Raw genomic sequence first — 13104 nt, 5'->3', positions numbered from 1 at the left:
ATGAATGCTCAATTGTTCTTGTACAGTAGATTCTTGAGTCAGCAAAGCATACCAGTTCAGGAAGAACACAAGCATATTCTTAAAGTTAAACATGAGGTTAAATCCCATTGAAATAAACAAGATTTAAGACAGTGCTCAAGTGTGTTCCTGAGTTGTGAACTAAATCAATAGTAGCTGGTTTTGTCTTTTAATACAGTATTTGACATTAGCAATATATTTCGTCTGTCATGACAGTTGTTCCTGGTTGTTTAATAGTCACATTGTACTTGTAATCAAAAAAGCTTAGTCAGTACTAACACATACTCTGACTCTGCAAACAGCCATGTGATTAATCTTATGTATTCAAGTACTTCCAGTAGTCAGCCCCAACCATTCAAAAACCTCATGAGATTGGCTTAAAAACCATGAGATTGTGTTTAAATAATAAACTTTGGGTTCTATTTATTTGCCTTCATGGTTCACATTTTCAACCTTTCCTTTGCAATAATAAGGGCTAGAAATTTACTTAAAAAATAAATAAAAGCTGAGATTATTACATAACCTTATGAACTTAATGAATTCAGGGACTGGGGCTTTATGACACAAGCCAAACGTTGCAAGAGCTGGCAATGCTGATTCCACTGAACTCACTGGCACTACAGAACTTTCGTTCAGTTACATATTACTTGCAGGATTGGGGCCTTAAAAGAGACACTGTTAGATCTATATCGGCCCCAAACTGTAGAGCTTGCAAATCTTTTACAAAACCTAAAGGAAGAAATGTTCCCATTATTTTTTAAAATGTCAGTAAAAGATGTTTTTAAACACATCTTTCCTTGTAATCTTTGAATTGTAAATAACCCTTTTCCCAAATGGAAACCAGAATGAACTACTCATTAGAAAAGGACTACAAATAAAAGGATGGCTAATCTATTTTGAGAGACCAAACAAACTGAGTGAAATATAAAATGTAAACAGCACAAGAAGTAATTAAAAAAAGACTATTTCACATTTAATAATACCAGGTATTATTAGCAACACAACGAATGAGAGGTTTTTAAATATAAATGTTAACTTAAGTGCCTCCTGATGTGAAAAATTCTTTGTTCTTTTCAACTACGGAAAAAGCAATACAAGGTTTGTTTTTTTCCTAGCACTCTCACTCATTTCTAATGCAGCCTGAAGAGACGACACCCTGCAATAGCTATCAGATTTACCCGGAGTTTGACAATCGCGTAGCGGATTTTTCCCAGCAGCCCGGAACTATCCCCACAGCTCTGCTTTAACCCACACCACAACCGGAGATGTGGCGCCAGCCCCAGCCCTGGTCCCAAGCTACAGCTCAGCCCGGGCAGCCCCAGCTGAAGGCGGAGCGCCCTAGCCCCGAAAGGGGCAGCGCGGCCCGGGCTGGGGCACTTGCAGGCTTCTGCCGCGCTGCCAGGGGAATGAATGGGCCGGACTCAGGCAAGAGACCTCGGCGCGCGTCTCCTCGCCCGCGCCTCGCACACTGCGCGCCTGCCGGGCGCTGGGACCGGCCCGCTGACCCCCTGCAGCGGCTGATCCTGCCCCACGGAGAAGAGCCAGGGGAGGGGCTTCAACTCCCCCGGGCTGCTCTGTGCAGCCACAAGCAGACCTGGGCCGGGGGAGGCTCCGCTGTTTGCTCCCCAGGGGACCAGCCACAAGTGCGGCGCACGAGGAGGGGGCGCGCCCCGGGCACACTCACCTGGGAGCGCTGCGAGTGCTGCCGCCGGAGGCTGAGCGCCGCGCACAAAGCCGGCCCACGCCTCGCTGCCAATGATTGGCCTTTGCAGGCGGCGGGGGGGAGGGAGGAGAGATGAGCGCCGCTCCCGCCCGCACCCGCCCAGCACAGGCGGGGCGTGGTGGGGGGGGAACACCAGGAGGCGCCTGGCCGAGCGCAGCAACTCCGCCCTGTACAGCCCCCTCGCTGGCGGGAGCAACCGCGAGCCGCAGCCCCGCAGCCGCTGCCGGGGCGCTCTCCAGCCGGCCCGTTGCTCAGGCACTTGCCGGGGGTAGCGGGTCTCTTCTGCGGCGAGACGCGGCAGCTGGCGCACCTGGGTCAGCCCTTTAATGCAGCCGCCTCCAGTCGCGGGGGTGGGGGGCTCCGTCGGTGACACGAATACGAGCAATGGGCAGGAACATAAGCTGCCTTCCCGCACCGCCGTGGGGGCGGGACCGACCGGCAGGCAGGCGGCGGCTGGGGCGCGGGAGAGCTCGACCGCTTGCTTGAGGTCACGCAGCCAGCCCTGACCGAGCACGCGGGGAATAAGTCCCAGTCTCTTGTTCGCAGCCCTGCTCCCCCGCGCTGTTCGCAATAGGAGTCTGTCCACTTCATCCACCCGCGCTGCACTGAGCTGACAATCGCTGTAGTTTCTCCTTCGTTACACAAAAGATCTTAGTTCCGTGCAAACTTCCTTTCCCCTTGCTTTGCTGCTGGGCCTGTGACCGCACCTGCTGTGTTACAACACACTTTAATGCGCCAGAGAAACCACTGAACCAGCAGGACTCACCTAGTATGTTCAGTGGGAGAAGACAATCATGGGGTTTTTTGACTCAAAGTCCAACCAAAACTTAAAATTGTTGAAAGGCTTCTGGATTTTTTGTTTAAATTTCTCTCTATATAGCTGAACAAATGGACACATGGTGATAAGTTTTTGTTTTCCATTCTAACCCACACTCAGCCACTCATAACTTTTCTGAAGAGTGTGCTTTGGGGCTGAAGTTTTCTGTTATTAATTATAGGGAGCACCACCTGTAGCTATGATTGCCTAATACTTCCCATGATCAGAGCTGCTCTCAGGCCTGTTCTTCCACAAACTGGTATGACAGAAGGTCTTTTACACAAAACGACTGGAATTTTCAAAAGCCAGTTGTAAGAACTCAAAAATGATGCCTCATTCTCTGGCTGGATGATGGGAGACAACACTCATTTGGGTTGGACATTTCAAGTCTACATTAGAGTATGGGTCACCCTGAGATACACCAACTTCTCTAGGAAGAAGTTATGCTGCCCAACAGAACAGGATAAAATGACCTGTTTCATTCAGCACATTGGGTCCTCTACTTTCAGAAAGCAAAGGGAGAAGACTGAGGTCCTGGGCTATCTGGAAGTCCTCCTGGGGTTACCAAGTACCTATCTTGAATAGGTAACGTTAACTGTCTTTTTTTCCCAGCAGTTTAGGTAGCTTGCAAGTGTGTGTTTGCAGGATTAACTCCTGGTGAATAGTATCTCTCTTTGCTGAATGGCTGATCAAAGTTTGGTTGATGCAGACTTTCTCTTGGGTGGCAACCCAGATCAGTCAATTGAGCACTGCCTGAAATCAGGTGCCTAATTAGTAGAGAAGTGTACATGTTTGTGAAGGTGCTTTAAGGATTGTCAGTGTTGTTCTTGTTTGGTAACAAGTTTCAAGCAAGACTGTTATAGAGGAAGTTTAAAACTGAATCAGTTACTATTGTTAACTAGGATTGTGACACACTGTCCATGTGTCAATTATAAATGAATGGTTAGATACTGCATTTTGAGTTCTAGGTATTGTGACGGGGCAAAGCCAGATGGCTATAGAAAAGTAGTGGGAGATAGATATATTAGCTCCAGGCTAAACAAATCCTTAGTACCAGGATAAGTTAAATGGCAGCTGCTCCAGGTCAATTAAGACACATGGGGCCAATTAAGAACTTTCCAGAAGGCAGGGAGAATTCTAGATTGAGTGGGACTCCTGAAGCCAATCAGGGACTGGCTGAAACTAGTTAAAAGCCTCCCAGTTAGTCAGGTTGGCATGCATGTCAGGAGCTGTGGGAGGAAGTTGTGCTGTTAGAGAGACTGAGCAGTACATACTATATCAGGCACAAGGAAGGAGGCCCTAAGGTAAGGATGAAGTAGAGCTTGAGAAAGTGGGGGGCTGCTGTAGGGAAGTAGCCCAGGGAAGTGTATGTGTCATGTTTCTAAAAGGTCAGCTATCATAGCTGATACTATTAGGATCCCTGGGCTAAAGCCTGGAGTAGAGAGCAGGCTTGGGTTCCCCCCTTTGTCTCCCTCCCGCAATTAATTACTGAGACTGGGAGGCAACCGAGACTGTGCAAGGGAGGATAGCTTCTCCTCATCTCCCTCATTGGCTTAGGATGCAAATGGCTCAGTAGAATGACCCTTGTCCCTAGAGAGAGAAGAGTTATGTGGAGAGACACAGTGAGCCTCTGAGGCTAGCAAAATCTGCCAGGAAATGCAGGATCCACGGAGACAAGGACAGAGCTTTATCACAGTAAATACGGATACAAAATAAGATTAAGTGTAGAAAATCTCATGAATTGTACTCAGTCTATAGAATCTGTGAATAAAATATAGGTGTTAGTGTTAAATATTTAAGAGCGTTAACCATATCCTGGGGCTAATGTGATATGGGTGGGTATAGGTTAAAAGGGTTGACTATAGATCCATTGGGAAGGCAATCTAGGTGAAGTGGCATGTGAGTAATTGACCACACTGACTTATGCGTTAGCTTTGGGTGTTTTCCTGTGCTGTGTTAAATAACTGGAGTTTATAACTAATTGGCACAAGTGAGGATCTGTTCTGAGGCACTCGCTCAAAATTCCAAACAAAGTCACTTTCTCAGGATAATTGTTGAATGGTAATGTTGTATTCTTTTATGGCTGTGTGATGTGATTCTTAAAAGTTGGATGGTTATCATGTTTACCAATTTTTCTAGTATATATTAGTCCAATAATAATCCAATGCTATTTTGCTTTCTTTTATCCTATACTATCGATTATTATTGTTAAGGGCAGATGATAAAACTCTATAAAATCAAATCTAATTGTAGTGTCTTTTCTTTGGTTAAGCAATTGGTATCCAAAGAACCGTAAGAAAGGTGGTATGAGTAATCTGTTTAACGGAGGTTTATTGTACCCTATCTTTCTTACACTTGCTTGTAACTTTGCCAAACTTAAACTGTGCAGGTTGATATTTTCCATGCCAGATGTTTGCCTCAGGCTGAATATTTTAAGAACCTTTCAGCTAAAATAGCGTAGCCCTTTCCAGGAGTGAGATTAGGGAAAAATATTTTTTTGTCCATGTTACTGCCCATGACTTTTGTTGATGCTCTAGTGCCTCCCAGCTTTGGAGCAGGGACTTGAAATTTGATATTTATCCAAGTGTCAGCCTTTTGCCCTCCACATGAAAATTCACTACATTTGGGAAAGTTACAAGCCTCCAAAAAATCTGTTTGCACAAGCTCAGCAGAGGATTCTTAGAGTTTGCCAGCTAAATTCCCTGAAGGTCCCACCTGCACTGAGCAAGCTCTACCTCCTCACAGCTCCTTCATGCAACCAAAAGGCATCCTCATACAGCTACTGACCATAGTCCAATCCTGGACAAACGGCTGAAATTCCTTGTAATTGCTTCACCTGGGAACTGGAGCTGCTATGGCACTGGGCACCAGAACTGAGAACAGGGAGATTTTCACCTTTGCTCTCAGTGCCTCCTGCTAGTGCCCAGGCACTGAGGAGTGATAGACCTGCAGAGATTAAGATCTCAGATGGAGAGGAGGGAGAGATGCAGGCCATGATAAATGGAATTCTGAGGGGGATGAGAGATGAGGGGGGCAGAAACTAAATTCCGGTAAGGAGCTAGGGATTGGTGGTGATAGCTGCAAAGGAGGGGAATATGGACAGGAGTCAGGTAACCGTGGGGAATAGGGGCAGGGCAAAGGATGGGACAGGAGTTGGAGAAGGGAACAGGCAGGAGCCCAGGGGGGTAGCTGAAGGTGGCAGGGGACAGGGCAAGACCTGGGGATCGGAGCAGGAGAGGCTGGAGGGATAGGAGCAGAAGGGTCTGTAACCACTAGATAAATTCCAGATTCTGGAGGGGAGCATTAAGACATTGAGACTCGCCATTCACTTGCTGTCTAGCAAATATCCATGAAACCTGCTGGAAAATGTGTGACTGCATTCCCCATAGTGGCAGGTCTACAGAGAGGATACCCTTCTCCTACTACCAGTTACTCTGTTAGCTCAACTGGTAGAGGGCGATGCCGTAGCTCTAAAGGTTCCAACTCTGCTGAATGTAAGTGAAAGTCTTCATTAAAGAGTACATGTTTTCATAAGCTTGAACATACTGGTTTATGAATATTTGAAAACTACATACTGAATGTGTCAGAGGGGCCCTGAGCATGTCTGGGTAGCTCAGAAAGTGCATACTTCTCAAACCAGTCTTCCTGCCCAACAGCCTGTATTCCAGGCTTCTTATTCCCTACTCCCTTCCCCAATAGTGTTATTTTAAATGTCTGATTACTGGATTACATGTTCATTTTGAAAATTTCCAACCTCATGGTAACAGCATTCCAGAATGTACTAAGGTCTCTAGAGCCTAAAAATATAACCTCTATGACTGGACAGCATGTATTCACTCAAGCTGCTCCTCTGGCTAGTAAACAGCTACACAGGCATTCTTTGCACCCTCCACTCCTTAGTTGCAGGAGGCACCAGGGACCAGTTTTAGTATTTGAGTGGCACAGGTATGGAATTTACAGATGTTTTCATAATTGTCCATACACTCTCCTACTCTGAAATGACTCAATGTGCTATCAGGGAATAGTTTACAGAAAATCTCTCACTATCAAATTATTTCTTCTTGAAAAAGCTTGTTCTGGAAGACAAAAGCTCTTGAACTGGAGCTGGGACAGGAGTGAGCGATGGAGTCACTGTGTGCATTCATAATCATAATATAAATTCACACCTACTATCATCTTATGCTATCCTATAGAAAAGGGTAGCACTATGACAAGTACAAGATGGGGGATTTTTGAAAATGAGGCAATTAATTTGAAACAAGCTGAGTGGAAAAGAAATTCAAATCCATAGACTGGATATGGATGATGCATAAGAATAACAGAATCAACGAACAAAAAGAAACGAGGATGTCAACAAATAATTTAGAAATATTTCAGTATAGCACAAAAACCTCATGAGTAAGCAGGTGGATCTTCTATTACCCCAATGATGGTCAGTTAAAGAAGATATGAAATAGCAGAGAAGACAGATATCAAAAAAGGTTTTGTAGTGTGAGAGGGACTTTAATAAGATATTTGCTATTTCACTTCTTTGCAGCAGGCATTGTCCGTTGTTATATGCAAGTAAAGTGCCTGATACAATGGGGCTTTAGGCCCTGATGGGAACCTCTATGCACTACCCCAATACGAGTAATAAACAACAAAGCAATACAAAGACTGAAAACTATTTGATTCAGCAGGACTTCTACTGAAAACTTCACTTGGAAGAACAGATGGAATAATTAGCATTAGTGGCAATATTTGTAAAAGGGGCTTATTTAATGATAAATGCCTTTTTTCTTAGTTTTCTATCTTTATGGAGATGATTTTTCCCCAATTTTGACCAAATGCATGTCTGTATTCACACCTTATGCACTATTGTAATAATATATGTACAAAATATGGCTTGTGAGGTATCATTCGAAAACTTATAACTCACTGGTCAACAACAGCAGAGTTGCTGGACCAGTCCTGCAGCTGTACACAGACACTCAGGGTGTGACCTGCAGCCTGTTTGGCTGTTTATGAGCATGCAATCTGCCATCCAACTGTTTGAAAGCAGCTGATGTACTCTTGCTGCCAGGCCTTAGCTTTGAGGTATAGGGGACAGGCAGCAGTCTTTCCAGTGGGGAGGCCTCAGATCTAGAACTAACTTCCTCTGTTAATCCACCAAAGCCTGATGCAAAGCTGGCCTGTTTACCCATGCATTTTCATGAGTTTGGATTAGAGTGCCATGTTTTCAAGCCTGGAGAGTGGCTAATCAGCAGGTGGCTGATGATTGCAGCTGCCTTTGGGAGAAAGTATTGTTTTATATTATAAATGTATCCAGAGACCCTATGTGCCAATGGTGCATCATAAATCTCTCTATAAATAATAAAAATTAGGCAACAAGACAGCAGATGAAATTTGACAGAGAAGAGTGCAAGGTAAATCATGTAGGAAGAAGCAATTTAAAATAACTGTACAAGGAGGTTTCTGCATTAACTGTGATCTCTCAGGTGAACAGACAGTCACTGTAGATATGCCCGATATCTCAATGCAGATGTCTGCAGCATGTGAAACAGAAGTCAAAATCTCACCAAAATCTCTGTTAAGCTGCAATAAGAAGAGGATGGAGTAAACCAGACAACACTGAAGTCAATGGCAACAATTCTGTAGACTTTAAAAGGGACAGGATCTTCATCACCTAACAAAGTATGATTACATTATCACAAAATGACAAGTTTCAGAGTAGCAGCCATGTTGGTCTGTATTTGCAAAAAGAAAAGGAGTACTTGTGGCACCTTAGACCACCTACACGCCTCCAGCTTTCATCCAGACCACACCATATGATCCATTGTCTATAGCCAAGCTCTATGCTACAACTGCATTTGCTCCAATCCCTCAGACAGAGACAAACACCTACAAGATCTCTATCAAGCATTCTTACAACTACAATACCCACCTGCTGAAGTGAAGAAACAGATTGACAGAGCCAGAAGAGTACCCAGAAGTCACCTACTACAGGACAGGCCCAACAAAGAAAATAACAGAAAGCCACTAGCCATCGCCTTCAGCCCCAAACTAAAACCTCTCCAGCGCATCATCAAGGATCTACAACCTATCCTGAAGGACGACCCATCACTCTCAGATCTTGGGAGACAGGCCAGTCCTTGCTTACAGACAGCCCCCCAACCTGAAACAAATACTCACCAGCAACCACACAACAGAACCACTAACCTAGGAATCTATCCTTGCAACAAAGCCCATTGCCAACTGTGCCCACATCTATTCAGGGGACACCATCATAGGGCCTAATCACATCTGTCACACTGTCAGAGACTCGTTCACCTGCACATCTACCAATGTGATATATGACATCATGTGCCAGCAATGCCCCTCTGCCGTGTACATTGGTCAAACTGGACAGTCTCTACGTAAAAGAATAAATGGACACAAATCAGACATCAAGAATTATAACATTCAAAAACCAATTTGGAGAACACTTCAATCTCTCTGGTCACTTGATTACAGACCTAAAAGTGGCAATTCTTCAACAAAAAAACTTTCAAAACCAGACTCCAATGAGAGACTGCTGAATTGGAATTAATTTGCAAACTGGATACAATTTAACTTAGGCTTGAATAGAGACTGGGAGTGGATGGGTCATTACACAAAGTAAAACTATTTCCCCATGTTTTTCCCCCACCCCCCACTGTTCCTCAGACGTTCTTGTCAACTGCTGGAAATGGCCTACCTTGATTATCACTACAAAAGGCTCCCCCCCCCCCCCCGCTGGGAATAGCTCTCCTTAAGTGACCACTCTCTCGTTACAGTGTGTATGGTAACACCCATGTTTCATGTTTTCTATGTATATAAATCTCCCCATTGTATTTTCCACTGCATGCATCCGATGAAGTGAGCTGTAGCTCACGAAAGCTTATGCTCAAATTTGTTAGTCTCTAAGGTGCCACAAGTACTCCTTTTTTTATTATCACAAAAAGGACATTGCGGAAATGGAAGAGAGCAATTAAATGTATTAAAAGTTTGGAGAATGCCTCCATCTGAAAAAAAAAATGTAAAAATAAGGCTTAGTTACACAGGTAAGGAGTAAGAAACTATATTCTAGAAGTATAGTCTATAATGTTATAATGCATTTTAAAAGTATATTTATGTTTTTGGCAGTCCAGGTGGTACAATTCCAAAAGCATACATTTTAAAGGCATGCTGGAATTAGTAATATTAATAAGGTGCTTATACAACTAAGAAAGAAGTTCTGTTAGTGTGATCTGTGTCTGTTAAGTCTTGTTGTAAGTCTGTCATAAATATAAAGGGAAGGGTAACCACCTTTAAATCCCTCCTGGCCAGAGGAAAAACCCTTTCACCTGTAAAGGGTTAAGAAGCTAGGATAACCTCGCTGGCACCTGACTCAAAATGACCAATGAGGAGACAAGATACTTTCAAAAGTTGGAAGCGGGGGGAGGAACCAAGGGTTCTCTCTGACTGTGTTGTTGCTTTTGCTGGGACCAGAGCAGGAATGCTGGTCAGAACTCCTGTAAAGGGGTTAATAAGCAATTAGTTAGATATGCGTTTAGATTCTGTTTTGTTTAAATGGCTGATAAAATAGGTTGTGCTGAATGGAATGTAGATTCCTGTTTTTGTGTCTTTTTGTAACTTAAGGTTTAGCCTAGAGGGATTCTCTGTTTTGAATCTGATTACCTTGTAAGGTATTTACCATCCTGATTTTACAGAGCTGATTCTTTACTTTTTCTGTAATTAAAATTCTTCTTTTAAGATCCTGATTTGCTTTTTCATTGTTCTTAAGATCCAAGGGTTTGGGTCTGTATTCACCTATACAAATTGGTGAGGATTTTTATCAAGCCTTCCCCAGGAAATGGGGTGTAGGGCTTGGGGGAATTCTGGGGGGAAAGACGTTGCCAAGTTGGCTCTTTCCCGGTTATATTTGTTAGACGCTTGGAGTGGTGGTAGCAATAAAGTCCAGGGACAAAAGGTAAAATAGTTTGTACCTTTGGGGAAGTTTTAACCTAAGCTGGTAAAAATAAACTTAGCGGGGTTTTCATGCAGGTCCCCTCATCTGTACCCTAGAGTTCAGAGTGGGGAAGGAACCTTGACAAGGTCCTTGCATTCCATGTGAAACTTGGCTGGTTGCAAGGTAAGCCTGAAGTAAACAATGCTTGCTGAAATCAGTAGGCCTAGCCCAACATGTAAAGAATGGATAGCATATAGACTACAAAACAGAAAGACAGGAATAAAAAACAGCTTACATTTTGTGATATCAAGGTTTTGTTTTCAAGGGAAATTATAAGAAATGTTTGTCCTATGTCTGAAGTCTGCAGAACTAATTTTTATTATTTACATCCTGTCCAAAACCAGAAACTGCCCATCTGCCATACAACCTTAACTGTACAGCATTATCACACTACTATTGGAACTTGTAATTATTATCCAGTGGAGAGCCAATATACTAGAGAGAATTCATAGTACACAGGAGAAAAGAGTAACAGGAAAATTAAGCAACAAAAAGCAACAATCAGTTTTTCATGAAATAAGCACCAAGGTTTGTGGGAAAGACTTTGTTTTGTTGAAACACTTGAGGATGTGAGGGTCAATGTTAATGACCATCCACAGTGATATATTGGCAGGAGTGTTTGTAAGCAAGACACAAGAAGTAATTCTTCAGCTCTACTCTGCACTGATTAGGCCTCAACTGGAGTACTCTGTCCAGTTCTGGGCACCACATTTCAGGAAAGATGTGGACAAATTGGAGAAAGTTCAGAGAAGAGCAATAAAAATGATTAAAGGTCTAGAAAACATGATCTATGAGGGAAGATGGGGGGGGGGGGAACTGGGTTTGTTTAGTCTGGAGAAGAAGACATAAGTTCTCAAATATATTAAAAAGTTGTTCTTTAACCTCTGAGGATAGGACAAGAAGCAATGGGCAGTTTAGGTTAGACATTCAAAAAAACTTTCTATCAAGGTGGTTAAGCACTGGAATAAATTGCCTATGGATGTTGTGCTCTCTGTCATTGGAGATTTTTTAAGAGCAGGTTAGACAACCACTTGTTAGGGATGGTCTAGATAATACTTAATCCTGCCTTGAGTGCAGGAGACTGGACTAGAAGACCCCTCAAGGTCTCTTCCACTCCTACAGTTCTATGTTTATAGTTTTAAAATATTGTCAATTTCTTTTTCATTAAGTTGTGAACTGATCTGGAGTAGTGATATGATTTTATAAGAAATGATTAAGTGGTGTCAAATTATTTTTGATTAAACAATAAAAGCTGAAAGTAACAAAATAAAAGCAAAAGAAACCTGGATAATGCAGCACTAGACAAAAGATGCATTAGCAGCTACAATCACTGCAAGGCAGCAAAATGAGAGGGGAAAAACAAGTGACCTCACAGACAATCCTGCTCATAGGGATCTCAGGCGATAATGTTCTATGTTTAAGCAAGATGTGCACAACATTTATTTTCATCATGACACTAGTCTGCCTTTTTATTCAACAATGTACTAGAGTGCTGTACAAACATGACACTCAGGGTTAGAAGGCACTAGAAATCCTTCTTTCTGGGGGGTGAAAACATTAGCCTTTGAGCTTCTGTACTGGGTGCTACAAAGAAACAGAATGTGAATCCTGAGAATTCACTGGAAATAGCTGCAGTTTCTCCATTAATAATGGAGGCTCTTGATTTCAGGGTTACTCTAAAGCTGAGTAATTCAAGGGTGAATGAATCAGAGAAACTAGAATAGCCTATAAACATTCTAGCCTACAGTAAATTAGTTTCCATCAAGAAGGTGCTGTTGAAGATTTAACTTGTTATAGATGGACGACCCTGGTGTTTCACCAGACTGCTTTGGTGCCCATGCAAGTCCCTAATGAAACAAGAGACGTTACCTCAGATTGTATTGAAGTGCACTGGTGGGTGAAGGAATCAAATGAACAATTCACTCAAATGTATCAGTGGGTTACAATAAACTGATTAGTTTCAAGAACAAAACCTAGTGGTGAAAACTGCCATTAAATGCCTTTCCTGACCCCATTTCACTAACAAAAAGCAATATACATGCATGAATTTTAAAAACAGATATGCAGTAAAACATCAGTTTAGTTGCATGGCCCAATAGCTCTCACTTCATTCCAAATCTTTGTTTGGATTGTCACTTTCAGAAACTGAATGCGGAGAGGTTATTTGCTTTATTCTGGGAGATGGAAAGCTGCAGCCAGCCTGCTACTACTACTGCATATGTGCTGTTGCATATATTATATACACACACCCCTGCACAGGCACACACACGTGTGTGTGTATGTATGTGTATATATATATATATATATATATATATATATATAAATAAAAAAAATCGGGGCTGTCAAGCGATTAAAAAAATTAATCATGATTAATTGCACTGTTAAACAATAGAATACCATTTATTTAATTTTTTTGGATGTTTTCTACATTTTCAAATATATTGATTTCAGTTACAACACAGAATACAAAGTGTACAGTGCTCACTTTATATTTATTTTTGATTACAAGTATTTGCACTGTAAAAAACCCCCAAAAGA

General features: G+C 42.6%; 1 protein-coding gene across 3 annotated transcripts in view; it reads right to left on the bottom strand.

Moving 5' to 3' along the window:
- Positions 1-1760, bottom strand: part of MCF2L (MCF.2 cell line derived transforming sequence like) — a 272361-nt gene extending 270601 nt beyond the window's left edge. For 2 of the 3 annotated variants that reach the window (XM_074964021.1, XM_074964030.1), the window contains exon 1: positions 1703-1760. The gene's annotated coding sequence lies outside the window, so the exon portion shown is untranslated. The remainder of the gene's footprint in view (positions 1-1702) is intronic. The other variant, XM_074964042.1, reaches the window with a different exon arrangement.
- Between the last annotated feature and the right edge of the window lie 11344 nt (positions 1761-13104).

This window comes from Natator depressus, chromosome 1, assembly GCF_965152275.1.
Source record: "Natator depressus isolate rNatDep1 chromosome 1, rNatDep2.hap1, whole genome shotgun sequence".
Taxonomy (NCBI): domain Eukaryota; kingdom Metazoa; phylum Chordata; order Testudines; family Cheloniidae; genus Natator; species Natator depressus.
This window is presented reverse-complemented; position numbering and strand designations above follow the sequence as displayed.